Here is a 14,504-nt window from a genome sequence, read left to right as displayed (position 1 = left end):
GGGCGAAGGAATTGAACAAGTACGTCATCTGAAAGAAGGGGCAGGGTTAGAACACCAGCTGAAAGGAGGGACCAGACTAGTTTTGCAGCTAGGCTAGTACAGCAGCTGAAAAAAGGGGCCCGACTAGTAAAGAAAGGAGGGGCCAGACCAGTGGCATAGCAATGGGGGGGGGGGGTCAGTCCGCCACGGGCGGCACGAGTTTTGGAGGCGGCAGCCTCCCCATCACCCCTTACCTGCAGCCGTTGCAAGGCGGTAAACACGAATACACCACCTGTAAGAAGGGCCTGGTCTAGTACATAAGATGTAAGAGGTGTCCAAACTAATATAGACACTGAAAGAAGGGGTGGCTCTAGTACAGAAGCTGAAAGAAGAGTCTGGGCTAGTAGAGAAGCTGATAGAAGGGATTGGACTAGTATAGAAACTGTAAGATGGGGCCGGACTAGTACGCCAGCTGTAAGAGGTGTTCGGACTAGTATAGACACTGAAAGAAGGGGCAGCTCTAATACGGAAGCTGTAAGAAGCTTTGGGCTTGTACAGCAGCAGTAAGAAGGGGCTGGACTAGTACATCAGCAGTAAGAAGGGTCCGGACTAGTACACCAGCTGTAAGAAAGGTCCGGACTAGTACACCAGCTGTAAGAAGGGGCTGGCTAGTACACCAGCTATAAGAAGGGGCAGGCTAGAATAGGAGCTTTAAGAAGGGGCCGGACTAGTTCAACAGCTGTAATAAGGAGCCAGACATGTACAGAAACTGAAAGAAACAGCCGAACTAGAGAAGAAGCTGTAAGAAGAGGCTAGACTAGTAGAGAAGCTGTAAGAAGAGGCTGGGCTACTACTGAAGCTGTAAGAATGGGCCGGACTAGTACAGAAGCTGTAAGAGGGTATCGGACTAGTACGCCATCGGTAAGAAGGGGCTGGACTAGTACACCATCTGTAAGAAGGGGCTGGACTAGTATATCAGCTGTAAGAAGGGGCTGGACTAGTACACCAGCTGTAAGAAGGGGCCAGACAAGTGCATAGGCTGAAAGAAAGGACCGGACTAGTACAGCAGCTGTAAGAAAGGGCTGGACTAGTACACCAGCTGTAAGAAGGGGCTGGGCGAGTACAGCAGCGGTAAGAAGGGGTCTGACTAGTAGAGAAGCTGTAAGAGGTGTCCAGACTAGTATATACACTGAAAGAAGGGGCAGCTCTAGTACAGAAGCTGTAAGAAGGGTTGGGCTAGTACAGCAGCTGTAAGAAGGTGCTGGACTAGTACATCAGCTGTAAGAAGGGTCCAGACTAGTACATCAGCTGTAAGAAGGGGCTGGCTAGTACACCAGCTGTAAGAGGGGGCTGACTAGAATAGAGTTTGTAAGCAGGGGCTGGACTAGTACAATATCTGTAATAAGGAGCTTGACATGTACCGAAGCTGAAAGAAACAGCTGAACTAGAGAAGGAGCTGTAAGAAGAGGCTAGACTAGTACAGAAGCTGTAAGAAGGGGCTGGGCTACTACAGAAGCTGTAAGAAGGGGCTGGACTAGTACAGAAGCTGTAAGAGGGTTTCGGACTAGTACACCACCTATAAGAAGGGGCTGGACTAGTTAGTACACCATCTGGAAGAAGGGGCTGGACTAGTATATCAGCTACAAGAAGGAGCTGGGCTAGTACACCAGCTGTAAGAAGGGTCCAGACTAGTACACCAGCTGTAAGAAGGGGCTTGCTAGTACACCAGCTGTAAGAAGGGGCAGGTTAGAATAGAAGCTTTAAGAAGGGGCCAGACTAGTTCAACAGCTGTAATAAGGAGCCGGACATGTACAGAAGCTGAAAGAAACAACCAAACTAGAGAAGAAGCTGTAAGAAGAGGCTAGACTAGTAGCGAAGCTGTAAGAAGAGGCTGGGCTACTACAGAAGCTGTAAGAACGGGCTGGACTAAAGCAAAAGCTGTAAGAGGGTTTCGGACTAGTACGCCATCGGTAAGAAGGGGCTGGACTAGTACACCATCTGTAAGAAGGAGCTGGACTAGTATATCAGCTGTAAGAAGGGGCTGGACTAGTACACCAGCTGTAAGAAGGGGCCAGACAAGTGCATAGGCTGAAAGAAAGGACCGGGCTAGTACAGCAGCTGTAAGAAATGGCTGGACTAGTACACCAGCTGTAAGAAGGGGCTGGGCGAGTACAGCAGCGGTAAGAAGGGGTCTGACTAGTAGAGAAGCTGTAAGAGGTGTCCAGACTAGTATATACACTGAAAGAAGGGGCAGCTCTAGTACAGAAGCTGTAAGAAGGGTTGGGCTGGTACAGCAGCTGTAAGAAGGGGCTGGACTAGTACATCAGCTGCAAGAAGGGTCCAGACTAGTACATCAGCTGTAAGAAGGGGCTGGCTAGTACACCAGCTGTAAGAGGGGGCTGACTAGAACAGAATCTGTAAGAAGGGGCTGGACTAGTACAACAGCTGTAATAAGGAGCTTGACATGTACCGAAGCTGAAAGAAACAGCTGAACTAGACGAGCTGTAAGAAGAGGCTAGACTAGTACAGAAGCTGTAAGAAGGGGCTTGGCTACTACAGAAGCTGTAAGAAGGGGCTGGACTAGTACAGAAGCTGTAAGCGGGTTTCGGACTAGTACACCATCTGTAAGAAGGGGCTGGACTAGTTAGTACACCATCTGCAAGAAGGGGCTGGACTAGTATATCAGCAGTAAGAAGGGGCTGGGCTAGTACAGTAGCTGTAAGAAGGGGCCATACAAGTACATAAGGTGAAATAAATGGCTGGACTAGTACAGCAGCTGTAAGAAAGGGCTGGACTAGTACAGCAGATGTAAGAAGGGGTCTGACTAGTACAGAATCTGTAAGAGGTGTCCGGACTAGTATAGACACTGAAAGAAGGGGCAGCTCTAGTACAGAAGCTGACAGAAGGGACTGGACTAGTACAAAAGTTGAAAGAAGTGGCCAGACTAATACAGAAGCAAAAAGAAGGGTTGGGCTAGTGTAGCAGCAGTAAGAAGGGGCTGGACTAGTACAGAAGCTGTAAGAAGGGGCCAGACTAGTACCCCGGCTGTAACAAGGGGCTAGACTAGTGCAGAAGCTGAAAGAAGGGATTGGACTAGTACACCAGCTGTAGGAGGGGTCGGAACTAGTATAGACACTGAAAGAAGGGCTGGGCTAGTGTAGAAGCTGTAAGAGGAGTCTGGACTAGTACACCAGCTGTGATAGGGGTCTGGATTAGAACTGACACTGAAAGAAGGGGCTGGACTAGCACAGAAGCTGTAATAAGGGGCCAGACTTGAGCAACAGCTGATAGAATGGGCTGTACTAGAACAGAAGCTGAAAAGAAGTGGCTGGACTAGTACAGAAGCTGAAAGAAAGGGGCCAGACTACTACAGCAGCTGTAAGAAAGGCTGGACTAGAACAGCAGATGTAAGAAGGGGTCTGACTAGTACAGAAGCTGTAAGAGGTGTCCGGACTAGTATAGACACTGAAAGAAGGGGCAGCTCTAGTACAGAAGCTCATAGAAGGGACTGGACTAGTACAAAAGTTGAAAGAAGTGGCCACACTAATACAGAAGCAAAAAGAAGGGATGGGCTACTGTAGCAGCAGTAAGAAGGGGCTGGACTAGTACAGAAGCTGTAAGAAGGGGCCGGACTAGTTGTCAAGCTCCCCGAAGCAGGAGCAGGCGAACGTGCGGCGCGACGGAAACACGGGCTCTACCGCATGCATGGGAACTACAATTCCCAAGCATTGCTTCCGGGTAGGCGCGCGCGCAGATCGATGACGCACCTACCCGGAATCCATTTAGAAGGGGCGGAGGCAGCCATCGGTGCTGTGAATTTAGAATTCCCGGAGCGTTCGCCGAGACGATGATCAGCGCCTTGCATCCAGATGTGTGGTGAAGCGGCAGTGAAAGGGCGGTAAGGGTGACGTTGTCACCACGCTTCAAGGGGGTGTGTTGGAGCAACCCTTCGTCATACGGAGGAACAAACAAAAGGGGGGGAAGTGCAAGACAGTGATTGTACTTTCTGTGGTGTAACAGACAATTTGGGCACACGTTGAATATGGGTTCTCGCGCTGGAAGGGATGTGATGTTTCCTACAAGTTCGATGGATGCGTGTGCTGAACTTTCGAATCCACACGAGTCCTACTGGTATGATATGTGAAACTTTTACGCTGTGTTGAAACAGCAGGGGATTGCTTGCGAGAAGTGTTCCTTCAACCCACAAAGCTAATCTCAAACAGGAAAAGCTTGGCATGAGAATAATGCCAAAAATGCATACGTTTATTTACGTTTGGTATTACCCTGCATATACCGTATGTGCTCTGGTGTTCTTGCCATCTCTTTTAGCAGGGGCTTGGTGTGAGAGAGGCTCAACCCCCTCTGTGATGCATGTACTACAGTGATAGTGGTGGGTACAGAGGATGTAGTGTGTGCATGTGTGTACATTGGCAGTGCAGTATCAAGATGTTTACCGTGGGTGTTTTTCTCTTGGTTAAATTACATGCAAAGGAGCCTGCATATGTGATCTTCACAGCACGAGCCTGATTTCAAGACAGCCAGTTGTATTTTCCTTTTCAGGTATATATACTGCATAGAATATTGTTTTGGGGGTCCTGGGTTTAGAAACGCTGAAGATAGAATAGATAGTGATTGTGTTTTGTTTTCAGTTGTAGGTCTCCCTCCCCGCTGTCCCCATCCTTTCCTTCCCTCGCTTAATCATTCTTACCCTCTGCGCTGTTATAGCATCAGAGGGTGGAGCGATTGAGAGGTGGACCCATTTGAGCAACGCACCGATCCTGGGAGTTTGGAATAAAACCTTGACACTAGTACACCGGCTGTAACAAGGGGCTAGACTAGTACAGAAGCTGAAAGAAGGGATTGGACTAGTACACCAGCTGTAAGAGGGGTCCGGACTAGTATAGACACTGACAGAAGGGCTGGGCTAGTGTAGTAAGAGGAGTCTGGACTAGTACACCAGCTGTGAGAGGGGTCTGGATTAGAACTGACACTAAAAGAAGGGGCTGGACTAGCACAGAGGGGCCAGACTTGGCCAGCAGCTGATCGAAGGGGCTGGACTAGAACAGAAGCTGAAAAGAAGTGGCTGGACTAGTACAAAAGCTGAAAGAAAGGGGCCGGACTAGTACAGAAGTTGAAAGAAAGGGCCAGACTAGTACAGAAGCTGAAAGAAGGGGCAGGACTAGTACAGAAGCTGAAAGAAGCAGCTGGACTAGTCTAGCAGCTGAAAGAGGCGTACAGACTAGTACAGAAGGAGCTGGACTAGTAAAGAAGCTGTAAGAAGGGTCAGACTAGTACACCAGTTGTAAGAGGGGTCCAAACTAGTATAGACACTGAAGGTAGGGTATGAACTAGTACAGAAGCTGCAAGAAGGGGTCAGATTATTACACCAGTTGGAAGAGGGGTCTGGAGTTGTACACCAGTTGTAAGAAGGGTACAGACTAGTACAAAAGTTAAAAGAAGGGTCTGGACAAGTACAGAAGCTGAGAGAAGGGGCCTGACTAGTACACTGGCTGTAAAAGGGGTCCCGGCTAGTACACCAGCTGTAAGAGGGATCTGGACTAGTACAGAAGCTATAAGAGGGGTTCAGCCTAGTACACAAACTGTAAGAGGGGTCCAGACTAGCACAGAAGCAGTATTATTATTATTAGGAGTTTTATATCGCGCACGGTTACCCTTGGGCATCCCAGCGCTTGCATTGGGAACCCGTCCTGGTTTTTCCCTGTGAGATAATCCATACTGGGCATCCCCAAGGTGAAAGCCAGGCATCCCGCCGCGGGGGGGCCGTTGTGGAGATTAAGCAAGCTAGTTGCCCAGAGCTGCCTAGTGTGAACTCATGCTTAGAGTAGGCACCGAAGCGAGAATTATCAAGTCCGTGGACAATTGGGCTCCAGACCCTGCCGCGTCGGGAATCGAACCCTGGTCCCGGGTCTGACCTCTGCTTCAGGGTATGCCTGCTCTAACCAGTGAGCTACACTTCTCCACTAGTCCAGTAAGAGGGGTCCGGACTAGTGCGCCAACTGTAAGAAGGGTCTGGAGCAGTACAGACACTGAAAGAAGGGGCTGGACTAGTACAGCAGCTGAAGGAAGGGGCTGGACTAGTATAAGAGCAGAAAGAAGGGAATGGACTATTAAAGCTGCCGTAAGAAGGGCCCAGACTAGTAAGAATGTTCAAGACTTGTACAGAAGCTGTAAGAGGGGTCTAGACTAATATAGACACTGTAAGAAGGGGCTGGACTAGTACAGAAGCTGACAGAAGGGACTGGACTAGTACACACACTGTAAGAAGGGCCAAGGCTAGTACACCAGCTGTAAGAAGGGTCTGAACTAGTACAGAACCTGTAAGAAGGGACCGGATTAGTACACCAGCTGTAAGACGAGTCCGGACTAGTATAAACACTGTAAGAAGGGGCTGGACTAGTAAAGCAGCTGCAAGAAAGGACTGGACTAGTAAAGCCGCTGTAAAAAGGACCCAGGTTAGTAAGCTAGCTGTAAGAGGGGTCAGGACTAGGTCACACACTGTAAGAAGGGGCAGGACTAGTGCAGGAGTTGAAAGAAGGGACTGGACTAGTAAAGCAGCTGTAAAAAGGGCCCAGGTTAGTAAGCTAGCTGTAAGAGGGGTCTGGACTAGTACACACACTGTAAGAAGGGGCTGGACTAGTGCAGGTGCTGAAAGAAGGGAGTGGACTAGTAAAGCAGCTGTAAGAAGGGCCCAGGCTAGTAAGCTAGCTGTAAGAGGGGTCTGGACTAGTATTGAAGCAGTAAGAGGGGTTTGGTCCAGTACACCAGCTGTAAGAAGGGGCTGGACCAGTAAACCAACTGCATGAATAACACAGTAGCTGCAAGGATTAACTGAACTATTTTTGAAGCCACCTGGATGGGTGGCACTGGGACTGCAGTTACAAGAACAGACAAAATGAGGAATTTGGTGAAGTGAAGGGTAGGAACTAGGAGGGCTGTTGACAGAGTGGACGCATCACATTTTAGGATAAAAAAATAAACGGGTAAGACTAGAATCACACTTGTGCGGTGGGATTAAAATGGAGCTGGGATAAATGATGAGCTAAAATGGCATTTAGAAGAAGGGGTGGGAATTGGATCCCAACTGGAATACAGCAGTTTGCCAACTGAGTTTATTATATGTAAGGAAAAAATAGAATCCAGTAATTTTTTACACAAATATGTATTTTAGCGCCTGCCACATAGCCTGCCTTCTGATGCATAATTCGAAGAATTTAGCAACAAATATAGTTTGGCGTTGAAACAGTTCAAATGTTACATGAAATGTTGCATATGAGGTTCATCACAATACCTGAAACTTTGCAACATTTCTGAGACTACATTACGCCAACTGGGCGCTGTATTTAGTAAATTAAATAGGTGGCAATTTTGATCAAATGTTGTGTTGCATTTGTCATTTAAATAGTATAAAAGTAAGATTTCCTTCTTATGAACATGTATAATTACACTCTTTACACAGATTAATGTCTGCATCACCAACACGGTTCTCAAAGCAGCAGCTCGGTCAAAATGAAAGTTTGGAGATCAAACCCATCTCTCAAAATGTTGCATCTCTTGTTTATTGTTTATTATTCTTATATATGTCTTTTTGCTTATTGCTTATATTATAAATTCTATTGCTTTTATTCTAAAGTTCTTCCTAGTGAGGTATGCACCCGTCACAGACTGGATGACGCTCAACACGACGAGACGGAGATATTGATCTTTGAGAACAACACCTCCCCCAGGGAACAACACACCTGGTACCCATCCGAACTCTGACCCACACTGGCAGACCCTGCCCGAAACCTCAGTATCATCCTGGATAGCAAACTCACAATGAAACACCAAATCAACGCAGTCACCTCTGCCTGCTGCGACACCCTTCGCATGCTACACAAGATATTCAGGTGGCCGCCACTCAAGCTCTAGTTGGCTGGACTACAGCAACACACTATACGCAGGAATCACCACCCAACTCCTGAAGAGACTCCAGATGATACAAACTCAGCTGCTAGACTCATCCTCGACATACCCAAATGGGCTCACATCACCCCCTCACCTACCCCCCACCTCAACAACCTCCACTGGCTCCCAATCCAGAAAAGATGCCAAATCAAGAACCTGGCACACGCCTAAAAGGATACATCAACCACTGCCTGAACTTCCATCAACCCTTCACACTACTACACCCTGCCTCCCTTGCCCTCACTCACACGCTCTGCATCCTCCGAACCAACAGTGGAGGACGATCCTTCTCCTACCTCGCCGCAAAGTCCTGGAACAACCTCCCCACTGCACCTCCAGACATCACCCTCTCTCCTTGAATTCAGAAAATGGACTCAAGACCTGGCTTTTCGACTGATCCCTGCAGGAACCCAGCACCTCGATACCCTCATGGGTGATAAGCAGCGCTCTACAAGTCCAAACTCATGGCTTGATTGATCTAATAAAGAGTAATTGAACTACACTAAGTAGAAATGCCAATGGCGTAGCAAGGGGGAGGGCGGATTGCGTCGGGCGGAACGAGTTTTGGGGCGGCGATTCCCCTCCCCCCCCCCACTATTACCTGCGGTGTTGCGGGGTGCGATAGCAGGGATCGATAGCACCCCCCACTTTTACATGCTTACAAAAGCAGGGACTGCCACAGGCAGCCACAGGTCTTGCTACGCCACTGATAAATGCAACTCACCTTTGGAAGGGGTGCTTCCAGGGACGTTGGCCTGTGAACACACTAAACCTGAAATTGAAGGCACGTTTTAGGACATAATTTCCATGCACAGCAAGGGATATTCCACTTCTTACAAGAAGCAAGCTATCTTTCTGTCGAATGCAACATGGTATATGCCATATTTAAACTATTTCACTGTGAAAGGCAGAAAGGATGGGTAAAAAAATATCACCCTTGTGCTTTCATTAAAGACAAAAATCATTAATTCTGCATAAAAACTTTTTGGATAAGATTTGCTGAATATATGTCAATTTTTTTAGTAAACCTATCCAATAACACCACCTCCACCTATACCACCACCACCAATACCACCACAACCGCCAGTACCACCACTGTCAATACCACCAATACCACCACCACCACCAATAATACCACCACCAATACCACCACCAATACCCCAACCACCAATACCCCCACCACCAATACCAACACCACCAATACCACCAGCACCAACACCACCACAATCAACACCACAAATACCACTACCACCACCACCACTACCAGCACCAATACCACCACCACCAATACCACCAGCACCAATACCACCTCCAACACCAATACCACCAATACCACCACCAACACCACCAATACCACTACTACCACCACCACCAATACCACCACCACCAATACAACCACCAATACCATCACCACCAATACCAATAACACCACTACCAATACAACCATCACCCCAATAGCACCACCTCCAATACCAATACCACCACCAATACCACACCCACCAATACTACCACCAATACCAACACCAGCAATACCACCACCACCCCCAATACCACTGCCAATACCACCACCACCAATACCGCCACCGCCACCAATACCACCCCCACCACTAATATCACCACCACCAATACCACCACCTACAATATACCACCACCACCAATACCACCACTGATACCAATACCACCACCCCCAATACCACCACCACTGATATCTCCACCACCACCAGTACCACCAATACAACTCCCACCATTACCACCCCACCACCATTACCACCAATACCACCAGTACCACCACCACCAATACCACCAATACCACTACCACAATCCAATACCACCACCACTAACACCACCACCACCACCACCAATACCACCACCAATAATACCACTACCAATAGCACCATCACCACCAATACCACCACCACCACCGCCACCACTACCACCACCAATACCACCACCACCAATACCACCACCACCAATACCACCACCAATACCACCACCAATACTACCACCACCACCGAATCCACCACCACCAAACCCACCACCACTACCACCAATACCACCACCACCAATACCACCACCACCATCACCACCAGTACCAATACCACCACCACCATCACCACCAGTACCAATACCACCACCAATACCACCACCACTACCACCAATACCACCACCACCACCGCCACCACTACCACCACCAATACCACCACCACCATCACCACCAGTACCAATACCACCACCAATGCCAATACCACCACCAATACCAGTACCACCACTGTTGTATTCTCTCTTTCTATCCTTCCTGCCCTCCTGGTACATTCCCTCCTCCCCTCTGTCTTAGAACGTTCCTGGAGTTTGCTTTAGAACGTTGCCTGAGGGCAACTCATACGGAGAGTGGATGACTGTTAATATAGACACCTTACCTGCTGCCTCACACGTCTTCTTCACATCACTGGAGACGATAAGGCATAGGGGCCTTGCAGTTATCTCCCCTTTCAGTGCTCTCTCCGTTATACCTTCGTGAGGAGTGCCCTACGCTGCTGTGAAAGGACGTGAAGGTCCGTTGTCCATATTGCTCTGTGGGCATTTTTGAGTGCACAGCCTACCCCTGCCTTCTCTGCGTGCCACCGTCGACTTCAATGTGTCACAACTCCCAGTGGGTCGACAAGTCTAATATCAGGCATTCTGACCCTCAGTCTTCGGTCGCAGGCAGTGCCGCAACACTTTTACCGCAACTGGATTTATTGTTCAGAGAGACACCGGAGTGTCTCTAGGAGCCTGTGCTGTCATACAGTCTGCGCAGTAATCATCGGTGAGCGGCGACCACATATCTGGATAAGTGCCTAAGGAGTCCGGACCCCAGCTGCTGCTGCGTCGGCTTGGTACCTGTGGCATGAGCGGATTTCCTCACCACCGACTAGTCGTGCTGTTATCGAAGCTTCGACGTGACCCCGGTGAACAGGGCTTCCTTATGGTGAAGTTGTCACCCTGAGGACCCAGCCCCCCTTCTCCGATGTTCGTTGGCTGTCGTTATAGCGGAAAGGGAGTGTGACGCTCGCCATAGATCTTTTCCTTCGAGTGGAAGCGCCGGAGCACCCTGTCAGCGGAGCATTTCCTCATCCGGACCAGCAAGTACGCATCTGAGCCTGCGCATGTGAGAAACTGCCTTCTCCTCATTTCTTTCCTCTAAGCTAAGGAGGAGCCGCATGATGGTATCCTGCCAGCAGAGCATTTAGCTGTTTTCAGAAACTGTTGGACCTGTCAGCCCTAAGGTGGTCTCCCCTTCTATTTTTGTATCGTGCCTCATTTTTTCCACCCTCATTTTTATGTTGGACTAGGTCTCCGGGCGCCTTTTCATTGCCAATCAGTGTTAAGGTGCAGGTGCTCCCTTCTCCCAAGATGGCTGCCACAGGCCCCTGCTACTGCAGAGTGGTCTTTCATAGTAGCACCCTAGCTGCCAGGAGCTGGCTGGAACCCCACAACAATGTTGCGACTCCAGCCCGCCTTTTTGTCCCATAGGTAGAGTGGGGAAGCTCCTGGAATGTGCTGGAACCTTCTGGAAGGGAGGTGTGGTTTTTCTTTTGCCGCCTTGGCCAGAGGTCACCTGACCTAGGGCTACTTAAGTGAGGGAGGGAACTTTTTGTGTTGAGTTGGCCAGTGGGGTGAAGCAGAGCTGGAAGAATCCACCAGGAGTGTAGGCGGTAGGGCCTAGCCAGCGACTTATGCCTCTGAGAGTGACAGGATTTAGGTGCTGCCTCTTAAGTGAGTGAGGGACCCTGTGAAACCCACTGATCTTGCCCAGCAGTAGGAGGACCAAGATAACCTCTGCCCAGCCTGACTAGGAAGGACCTAGTCGCCTTCTCCATCCCTACCCCCCTGTAACAGAACCCCTTTAAGGGCGCCAGATACATCTGCGCCAACAAGACTTCATCTAAAATCTGAGAACAGAGACTTATATACCAAGCACTGACACTGCCTGTCCAGATTGAACTCTCAAACTTATATGCCTAGCACTGAGACTGCATGTCCAGATTTAACTCTAAAACTTATATGCCAAGCACTGAGACTGCGTGTCCAGACTGACCCCTGAAGCCGTATGCAAAGCAGATTGAAGAACCACCGGGGATCGACCAGGAATTAGCGCTGTGACCCCTGCGCTCCCTGACCTGGCCTGGGACCCCCGGCAGCATGCTCCGCTGAGCGCGGAACCCCCATCCTTAACTTGAGCCCCCCCCCTGTGACGTGGAAGCCAGCGCGCTCACCGCCGCGGCCCGGAGGCCGAAAGAGGTGCCCTGCAGAGTCGCGAGGCCCGTGAGAAGCCCGGGGCCCCGCCGCTGCCGTCGCAGCTGTGTGAGAAGGTGCGCGAGGCCTGGGGCCGAGTTTCCCCATCGTCGCTGGAGCGGACGCCGTCTGACGCCGAGAACGAGGTAAGCCCGGAGGCTGGGATTGCCCCTGGTGCGCCCCCTACTGGTCGGGAACCGCACCGCACCCTCAGCCCGGGTCCCCTCTCCGTGGGAGTTCCCCCCCTGCCATCGCGACGGAGAGACCCCGCCGAGGGATCCTCTCCTTGTGCCCCCGTGACTGCTCTGAAGCGCGGTGCCCTACGAACTGCACCGGGGCCGAGAAACTCGCTCCTCCCGTCCCGGGCGCTCCCCACTGAAAGCTTCGGGAGGCGCATTGACTGTCCTACCCCGTATTGAAGTACTCAGCGCCAATAATTATGAGTAGCGCTCTGTTATTCCTGTGCAGGATTGAAGTGCTCAATGTCCATAATTACGAGTAGCGCCCTGGTATTCGTGTGCCATATTGAAGTGCTACATGCTAGTAATTACGAGTAGCGCTCTGTTATTCATGTGCCATATTGAAGTGCTACATGCTAGTGATTACGAGTAGCGCTCTGTTATTCATGTGCCATATTGAAGTGCTACATGCTAGTGATTACGAGTAGCGCTCTGTTATTCATGTGCCATATTGACGTGCTACGTGTTAGTGATTACGAGTAGCGCTCTGTTATTCATGTTCCATATTGAAGTACTACGTGCTATTGATTACGAGTAGCGCACTGTTATTCATGTTCCATAATGAAATGCTAAAAGACATCCATTACGAGTAGCTCTCCGTGCTAGATGCCCCGTTCTGAGGTCGTCACCATTTAGCGCGCCTAGCGCCATAATCACCCACCTAAGGCGCTACAGGAAAGTGAAGCGCGCGTGTACCTCTAGGTGAAGGGTAGTTGTACCTCAGGCAGTACTGATATGTTATGAATGTCATTTGTGGTATTACCAGCTTATGAAATGTACTGCTACCTCATGAACTGCATCTAACGTGATCTGCTTGGATAAACTTGAGTATTTACTTAACTCCTACCGTGTGGCGTCACTTATTGTGTGTGTTCCTTGTCCCATGTGAGGTGCGTGTTGTATGGTTGCTTTACACACAGACCTTTGGTGGCCCGACCGCTCGTGTCACGTTACCGCCCCATAGGGCCTGGAGACCCCAGGTCCTACATTGGTGGCAGCGGTGGGATCCTTAGAACCTGTGACCATACAGCACCCTTCCGTGAGGCGAAGGGCGCCACAATTAAACACCTATTTGTTCCAGAGCTCTGAAACCATTGATTGCTGCATTGTTATTTCCACTGTCCAGGTTGAGAGTACAGGAAGCCTGGTTAGCTGAGAACTGTTGCCTATCCCCTAGGAATTTTTCTCCTTAGTGTCTAGGTCCCCACCTGCCAGAATGGAATTCCGGTTAGCTGACCTCGAGGGGTACAGTGTGAAGCAACTAAGGGAGTTCGGGCAGGGGATGGGGGTGCCTGGGGTGCGGAAGGCCAAAGGACCGGAACTCCGCACCGCCATTAGGGCATGGGTAGAGGCCCACCCAGAAGGGAAAGAGGATAAGGGACAGGAGGCGCCAGATGCACCTCAGGAGGAGAGCGCCCAGGAAGTACTAGATATCTTAAATGTAGATATGTCGGAAAATGTGCCCCCAGGGAGACGTTCTGGGGCCAGTAGTAGGACAGGGTCTAGAAGGAGCGCGTCCCCAGAGGAGTACGAGGACAGGAGGGAAGAGAGGCAACTAAAATGGGAGCTAGCGAAATTAGAACATGAAAGAGAAAGGGAAAGAGAGAACAAGAAATGGGCAATGGAGGAGAAGAAGCTGGCGCACGAGCTTCAGCTAAAAGAGCTGGAGCTACGCGCCCTCCAATTGAACGCGTCCAATAAGGACAATGGTGGCAGCATACCTAAGGAACCTCAAGAGTCAAAGTTCTACCTACCTAAAGAGGTAATTGCCAATTACACAGTGGGGGACGACATCATGAAATGGTTGGAGGCATACGAGGTAGCCTTGACGGCCCATGGGGTACCCGAGAGTAATTGGGGAGGTGGTTTATACCGGTATATACCTCCCAATGTTAGGGATACCCTGCTATACTTGGCCAAGGCGGATCAGGTAAGGTATGCCCCCATGAAGGAGGCCTTGTTAAAAAAGTTTGGTCTCAACCCCGAGAGGTACAGGCAAAAGTTTCGTGGCAGCCATAAGCTGTCCACCCAGACATGGGTAGATTT

At 49.9% G+C, this 14,504-nt stretch overlaps 1 protein-coding gene across 2 annotated transcripts in view; it reads right to left on the bottom strand.

The window, feature by feature from the left end:
* The window catches only part of LOC146782829 (zinc finger and BTB domain-containing protein 4-like), a 193,585-nt gene that overhangs the window by 19,573 nt on the left and 159,508 nt on the right, over positions 1 to 14,504 (bottom strand). The gene's annotated exons all lie outside the window — the stretch shown is intronic.

This window comes from Triturus cristatus, chromosome 12 (genome assembly GCF_964204655.1).
Source record: "Triturus cristatus chromosome 12, aTriCri1.1, whole genome shotgun sequence".
Taxonomy (NCBI): Eukaryota; Metazoa; Chordata; class Amphibia; order Caudata; family Salamandridae; genus Triturus; species Triturus cristatus.
Note: the sequence above shows the minus strand (reverse complement) of the source record. Positions and strands in the feature narration are given on the sequence as shown.